The 7,968-nt window shown below is 44.1% G+C and overlaps 1 pseudogene; it reads left to right on the top strand.

The window, feature by feature from the left end:
* Positions 1–4,752: 4,752 nt before the first annotated feature.
* LOC131902313 (ubiquitin-conjugating enzyme E2 N-like) lies at positions 4,753–5,234 on the top strand (annotated as a pseudogene).
* Positions 5,235–7,968: the final 2,734 nt, after the last annotated feature.

Genomic DNA, 7,968 nt, shown 5'->3' with positions numbered 1-7,968 from the left:
AGGGGAGTCTTCCCGGTGGGGGTAAAGGGGATCCTGCCTGATGGCCAGAACCTGGGGCCAAGTTTGGCAGGTCTTCCCCCGAATGGCTGGTGCCCAGGGATGGGATCTAGGCTGAGCCCAGGCACTCACCTCTTGTCCAGATGAGAAGTCCGGGGCAGGATGGGAGCTGGGGGCTGGTCTCTAAGTCTCAGGAAGTGGCTGGGGTCTCAACAAATGGAGATTGCAGGGTCTGCCGGAGGTCTTGGAGAAGGGGAGCCTTCCTGGTGAAGGTGGAAAGGATCCTGCCCAATGGCCAGAACCTCTTGTCCAGATCTGACTTACTTTCTTTGCCTCTTCCTAAATCCAAACTTATACAATATGTAGATGATATTCTCCTTTGTAGTCCATCCCTGTAGTCCAGTCAGGTAGACACCTCTACTTTATTAAACTTTCTATCCAGTCAGGTATCCAGGGTCTCACCCTCTAAAGTTCAGCTATCCCCTCCTCAGGTTACATATCTAGGATTAACCATTACTCCAACTCATAAGGCCATTTCCCTAGACAGAAAGCAAATACTCTATTCACTCACAGTCTCTACTATAAAGGATGAAACCCTGTCTTTTCTAGTAATGGCAGGCTTCTATGCTCTTGGATTCCTTTCTTCTCTCTTCTTGCTCATCCCCTATATAAAGCAGCCTTGGCCCCTCACACAAACCTCTTCTAGCCCCTGTTACCAAGCCATTTTATAAGCTTCAACAAGCCCTTCTCCATGCTCTAGCCCTTTACCATCCAGACTTAACCCACTCCTTCTCTCTCTATGTTATGGAGAAGGAGGGATGTGCCCTTGAGGGTCTTGGGTCATCACTTGGAACCTTCCTTGGCACCTGTTGCATACCTATCAAAAAAACTAGATCAGACTGTTCAAGGTTAGGCACCTTGTCTGAGAGCTCTGGCTGCAGCTGAACTTTTTATATGTGAGGCAAAGTAGTTAAAATTGGGTCACCCGTTACTGTCCTTTCTCCTCACCACCTGTCACACCTTTTATCCTACAAGGGCCTTCAAACATTACCTCACTTCCGAGTTCTCTCCCTTCAGGTAGCATTGGTAGAGGACACAACACTGACTTTTCAACCATGTCCACTTCTTAACATTTCAAATCTTCTCTTCCAACCAGTCTTAGAGTACCCCCATCACACTCATGCATTTAGACACCAGAAGAGTTACTACCCTATCCAATACATATGCAGGAGGGAGCACTACCTCAGGCCACTTATATATGGTATACAGATGGCAGCACCTTCTTATATGAAGGAGTATGTGGAGTAGGATACGCAATTGTCTCAGACACCACAGCGGTCAATACACAAGTTCTTCCAGCCCATACCACAAATCAGCAGGCTGAATTGACAGTTCTAACCCACCCTTGTCAATTACCATAGAGACAATCCCAGAAACTATATACAGACCATCAGCCTGCCTCTGGTCTCAGAATAATGAGACCTCACCATCCTGTCAAGGCTCATGTTCCACCCTAACAGGTTGTGCCCTACCTCTTCTCCTTCTACTTCTTGCCACTCACTCATATTGCTAGCAAACTCCACATTTGAAGATTTAAGGTTCAAGAGACATATGTCCAGCAGTTCAACCAGACCACTCATGTGGTAGGGTCTGGAGACTGCTAGAAAAAAATGCATATGCAGGAAAACACTCTGCCTGTTATGAAGAATGGGGAGTCTTTTACATTCTGATTAAGAATGCATGGTACCCCAACTGCAAATGGGAGTCATTGGGAAACTTTACTATAGCATCTACCAAACCTGCCCACCAGATTGTGCAAAATATAGAGGGCACACATTCCACTCTCTCAACCTTTAGGAATAGATACAGTAGAAGTGGTCCAAGCTCTTCAAAGGCTCTTACATCCTTAATGTCACCCTTTTTTGATCCCACCACCTTGTCACACCATCTCTTGTTTCAGACCTTAACTACTGCATATCAGCTATTGAATAATGCTCAGGATGACCATTTTGGAGAATGATGGCTGTATGTCCCCCCAGGGTCAAATGCTCACCCACTATTTGTAGCCTCATCCATTGTCCTATTAGATTATCTGACCTTACCATTTGTTTATTGCTCCAAGCCAAATGTCACTACTACCCCTTATCTCTCTCACATTCCTCTCTTCAACATTAAAAACTGCTTCAACTTTTCTGGAATACTCTTTGTGGGTAATCTGGATTCTACAGACTACAATAATACCATTATCCTTGGTAATATCACCCAGCCCCTAAGTCCAAACACTCACAATGCCTCTGTTCTCTGTAGTACTCAAGTTTCTCACTGCTTACCTGCTAGGTGGTCTGGAACTTGTGCCCTGGTATTCCAGTTTCCTAAATTAGGGGTGGTACCTGGTGAAGAACCCTTGCAATTCCCATTGCCAAGTTCATAGCAGCAAGGAATGACAAAGGAGCCATCAAAATAATACCCGTTCTAGCAGCTCTGGCCATAACAGCAGGTATAGCCACTGGAACAGCTTGACTAACTACTTCCCTAGCTCTTTACCATCAGCTTTCCTCACAGTTCATCCAGGATTTCCAACGAGTAGCTCAGACCATCCTTACTCTTCAGGAACAAATAGATTCACTGGCCACTGAGTACTACAAAATTGGAGGGGATAAGACTTATTAACAGCAGAAATAGGTGGTCTTTGTCTATTTCTTGTGGAAGAATGTTACTTTTATGTCAATCAATCAGGGGTAGTGAAAGATAAGATCCAATAACTCCAAACGGATCTTCAATCTCAGAAACAGCTTGATACTTCTAGACAGTGGATCACTAATAGTCAGCTATGGAAATGGGTGCTACCCTTTTTATCCCTGCTTTCCCCCCTCTTTTCTTAGCCCTATTAATTGCACACTGCCTCAGAAACCTTTTGGCTAGATTTCTTCAGCAACATATCCAAAATATTTCTAACCAAACTCTGAACCAGTTAATATTATAGGATTACCAGCCACTATCAACAAAGCCAGAGATCTGCAGAAACTGGTTACATCGTGAGGAGGAAGATCAAAATTGTCCCCAAAAACCTCAATGCCCCAATTCAGCAGGAAGCTGATGAGGAGGAGGATCAAGATTGCCCCAGGAACCTTGATGCCCCAATTCAGCAGGAAGCCATCTAAAGAGAACTTTGCCCCCTTTCCAACACCCAGCTGTTTATTACTAAACAAAAAAGTGGGAAATGTAGGGAAAAGGGGAGGGCTAAAGAAACCCACCCTGACCCTGGAGCCAAGAACTAAGGAAAGATGGCTCAGATAAGGCCAGTGAAAGAAACACAGTTTGATTCAAATCAGAGCCATCTCTGCCCCTGGCCAACTGACTGGTAAAACCAACTAATCACAGAGCAGGAAGGGAGCAACCTGGCCCTGGGGCCCAGGACAAGGGAAAGAAATACATCCTAGATTTGTAGCCAGAGCCAGAAAAATGAACCAAGGAAACATGCCCTGATTCTGAAACCAGTACCAAAGAAACACTCTTGGTCCCTAGAATCAGAGTCAGTGAAAGACATGTGCCCTGGCCTTAGAATTAGTGTTAAAAAGCTAAGTAAGGCCAGTGAAAGAAACACAGTTTGGCTAAAATAAGAGCCATCTCTGTCCCTGGCCAACTGACTTGTGAAATCAACCAATCACTGAGTAGCATCCTGGTCCTAGGCTCAGTGAGATCAGAGCCATCTCTGCCCCTGGCCAACTGACTTGCAAAACCAACCAATCACAGAGCAGGACAGTAGCACCCTGGCCCTGGGGCCCAGGACCAGGGAAAGAAACACAGACTGGGTTTGGGACCTGAGCCAGAGAAATGAACACTTCATCTCCAAACCCAGAACCAAGGAAACATGCCCTGACTCTGAAACTTGTGCCAAAATAAACACTCTTGGTCCCCAGAATCAAGAGTCAATGAAAGAAATGTGCCCTGGCCTTAGAGGCAGTGTCAAAAAGACAAGAAAGGTCAGTGAAAGAAACACAGTTTGCCTCTGAAATCTGGACCATGTCTGTCCTTAGCCCACAAAACTGGCCAATCCCAGGGCAGAAAAAAAACTAATCAATCACTGGTTGCCTCTGCCCCCACAACATCCTATATAAACTGCCCTGCCTGCTTAGTTGTGGACTGTTCTCTCCACCCTGATGGAGGCAACTACTCTTCTGGACTCCTTCTTCCCAAATAAATCTCTTTCTCAAAAGAGTTTTGGGTGTGAAGATCTTCATTCACTGGCCTAGAGAAGATCCTTGCTAAGACATCCCTCACTGGACAGAGCAAGAAGGAGCTGAATAGAAGATCCTTGCAGAGACATCCCTCACTGGACAGAGCAAGGTGGAGCTGAATAGAAGATCCTTGCAGAGATGTCCCTCAGTGGACAAAGCAAGGGAGAGCTGAAAGATCTGAAAAAGTAACACTTTTCTCTGGAGCCAGAGGAGGTTGCTACATTTCTGCAATTTCTTAAGTCAGAGAAGCAGAGCTCTTCTAGGAAGCCCGGTCTGAGCAAAGCTCAGCTGTAATGGCTCTGTAGGAGAGAAGCAGGATTGCTATATCCTGTGGGGAAACCATCCTCCACCATACCAGGTATAGCCTGACTTTCCTGAACAGTCAGGATACCCTTCCCTGCTGAAGCTGGTCCAGGCCTGACTCTCCCAAGCAGTCATAAAAACTTCCTTTCCAGACTTCCACCCGTGCGTGAGGCGAGCGGAGCCGGAGACAAGAGCAGAAGTCGAACTTGGGATCTGACAAGATGTCCGGGCTGCCCCGCAGGATCATCAAGGAAACCCAGCATTTGCTGGCTGAACCAGTTCCTGGTATTAAAGCAGAACCAGATGAGAGCAACGCCCGTTATTTCCATGTGGTCATTGCTGGCCCCCAGGATTCCCCCTTTGAGGGAGGGACTTTTAAACTTGAACAATTCTTCCAGAAGAATACCCAATGGCAGCACCTAAAGTACGTTTCATGACCAAAATTTATCATCCTAATGTAGACAAGTTGGGAAGAATATGTTTAGATATTTTGAAAGATAAGTGGTCCCCAGCACTTCAGATCCGCACAGTTCTGCTATCAATCCAGGCTTTGTTAAGTGCTCCTAATCCAGATGATCTGTTAGCAAATGATGTAGCTGAGCAGTGGAAGACCAATGAAGCCCAAGCCATAAAAACAGCGAGAGTATGGACTAGGCTATATGCCATGAATAATATTTAAGTCGATCAGATCATAGAGTATACATCACTTCTCCTGTTCTGCCAAGACTCTTCCTTTTTTTGTCTGCATTTAATGGACACAGTCTTAGAAACATTACAGAATAAAAGCCCAGGCATCCTCATCTTTGGTGATTACACGCACATTAACAAATCTCTGTCTTGTCCTGATTCACTGTTGTAAAGCATGAGCAGAGGCTACAAGTATCATCTGGGTTGTTGTGAAATGTTGAAAGCAGTGACTCTGCTTGGATTTATTTCCCCATCACGGTTTAAGTACAAAGCACTGTGAATGAAGGTAGTTGTCAGGGTTAGCTGCCAGGGGTATGGGTGTTTTTATTTTATTTTTTTGGGGGAAAGTAGTTTTATTTTAATTTTATGGTCTCCTTTTCCCCTCCCCCTCTTATGGGATCTAATTACAGTGGTTAAATGCAGCTAACCAGTTTTTTAGAATATGCTCTCTGGCCAAGTCTAACTTTAGATGCTGTAGATGGACAAGCTTGATTGTCTGAACCAAAATGGGAACATTAAATAAACATCACAGCCCTCACTAATAACATTGTGACTTTGCTGTTGAGTGTAGATTCTCTGCCTCCCCAAGAAGAAACAAAAGCTTGTGACCATTTTGTATGGCTTGTCTGGGAACTTCTGTAAACCTTATGTTTTAGTAAAGTATTTTTTGTTATTCTCCTTAAAAAAAAAAAACAACTTCCTTTCCAGGGTTGAGCTGTCTCTTTGCAGCTCCAGCTGTCACAGCTGTCCTAAGCAGCTCCAGTTGTCTTGGACACCTCCAGGGCAGAGCTGCCCCAAGTAGCTTGAGGTGTCCAGGATACCTTGCTCTCCAGGGTTGAGCTGTCTCTTAGCTCAAGTAGGGAGTATCCAGCATAATTTCAACTACATGTCTACATGTCATAATCAAAGCATGTGATGTCTTCAGCAAAATAGTGCCACTGTCTACTTCTGGAATGCCTCCAACAGCAGTCACAGTAGCCTTTTTAGTATGTAGAGCTTTGAGGACCTCCTTGGCTAACAACTTGCCTGCTACAGAGACTTAAATCTGGCAACCTAATGGCTTCTGGGAGTTCCCTTTTCATATGTGCAGGGTTTCCTCTGAACTTAAAGTATTTGGATGGTTTTTCCCTTTTTTGCAATGTTTAGTTTTTAATTTTTGATTATATGTGTGTGTTTGAGTTTGTTTGTGCGTTTGTGCATTGCCGAGGACCAGCCTCAGCAGTTTCGGGGGTCTGAAGTATGGGATACCTGGAAGGTGCAATAATGACTCAGAGACTGTCCGTGCAAGCTGACAGGTCACTTCGGGCTTCTGCAGTTGCTAAGTTTCTTTTTCTTCCCTGGCTTCTCTTAGTTTCTCTTAGTTTTTCTTAGTTGCTCTTAGCTTCTCTAACTTCTCTTAGCTTCTCTTAGTTTAGCTTCTGCTTTTGCCCTGGTGACCTCAGTCTTTTATTATCATAAGAAAAGGAGGAACAGAAAGAAAAGGGGAAATCACTCAATACAAAATATTTTCATGATTCCAAAGGTTATTCTTAGAAAATCTCTAATATATTCTTCATCATCTTTTACTAAACATAGGAACTATCCCAGACTTAACACCAAAGCAAGCATAATCTATTTTTATTATTAATGATTATACAATGTTCTGAGCACTTGACCCAAAGGCTAGCAACATGTAATTTTGCAAAAAAAAAGGTAAAAATAAGAACAGTGGTCAATGTACCAGACAGTCATTTCCTTCTCACACAGCCTGCTCCAACCTCAAGACCCCTGTAGCCACCTAAGTTCCTCCTCAGCCCTCTGCAAACACCAAGCCCCATGACTGGTGGGCCACAATGACCTCAGACAAGAAATCTGCCCCTGAAAGTCAGCAACTTCTGTCCTTCTATATCCAACAATTCCAAGAAAGACCTAATCTAAATTATAGAGCTTCTATGAAAGGAAGCTCACCTTTCTTGGCAGCTCTTTTCAATCTAGGAACCCAACAAAGCTTGTAGCAATCACTCCATCAATTGTTACATTATCTCTACACTCCTTCAGGATGAATAAAAAATATCTGAATTAAAATTGCCATCTCTCTTTCTTGGTGGAGGGCACTATTTTCTTCCTATTCTAGGTTTCCACACTTCTAGTTTGTCATCCCATCTATATGTTACTCCATCCATAGTCTTCAGCCAATACCCCTTAGGATCTCAAGTTTTACACAATGCCCTTGGAATATCCTCAGAAACTGAATTATTCATCATGGCCAATTTAAGTCCAGTGTGTTGATACACCTCATACCATGGGCTATGGTTGACCACACATTTGGTACATTTTATCCAAGGCTAAAAAGCTTCTCCAGGCTGCAGGTTCTTTTCCATGAACTGCATAACTGCCTCAACCCCAGCCTAAGTGATCATCTCTGTATAATTTCCTATGAAATTTACTTCGCTCCTTTCCTGTATCACAGAAATCACCATTGATCTAGGAACACAGAACATGAAGATCAGATAGAATAAAAAGACTAGTATTACAAGAAGTATTTATATGGAAGAGGGCATGACATGTGCACACCATAAGGCATGACTTTGGGACATGTAGGCATTTCTGCCTTGGCCCTCTAGAGTCATGCTAAGCAGAAGATCTGGAAGGAAACACATGGAGGATTGATGGTTCACAATCTCGGGTCCCCTTTTCTCCAGTCTCTGCTGGCAGCATGTCAGCCATCTTATATACCATCCCTGGCAGTGCATGGGTGCTTCTG

The sequence above is a fragment of the Peromyscus eremicus genome, chromosome 1 (genome assembly GCF_949786415.1).
Source record: "Peromyscus eremicus chromosome 1, PerEre_H2_v1, whole genome shotgun sequence".
In the NCBI taxonomy this organism is placed as follows: domain Eukaryota; kingdom Metazoa; phylum Chordata; class Mammalia; order Rodentia; family Cricetidae; genus Peromyscus; species Peromyscus eremicus.
The sequence above is the reverse complement of the archived record's forward strand: the minus strand, read 5'-3'. Positions and strand labels throughout refer to the sequence as shown.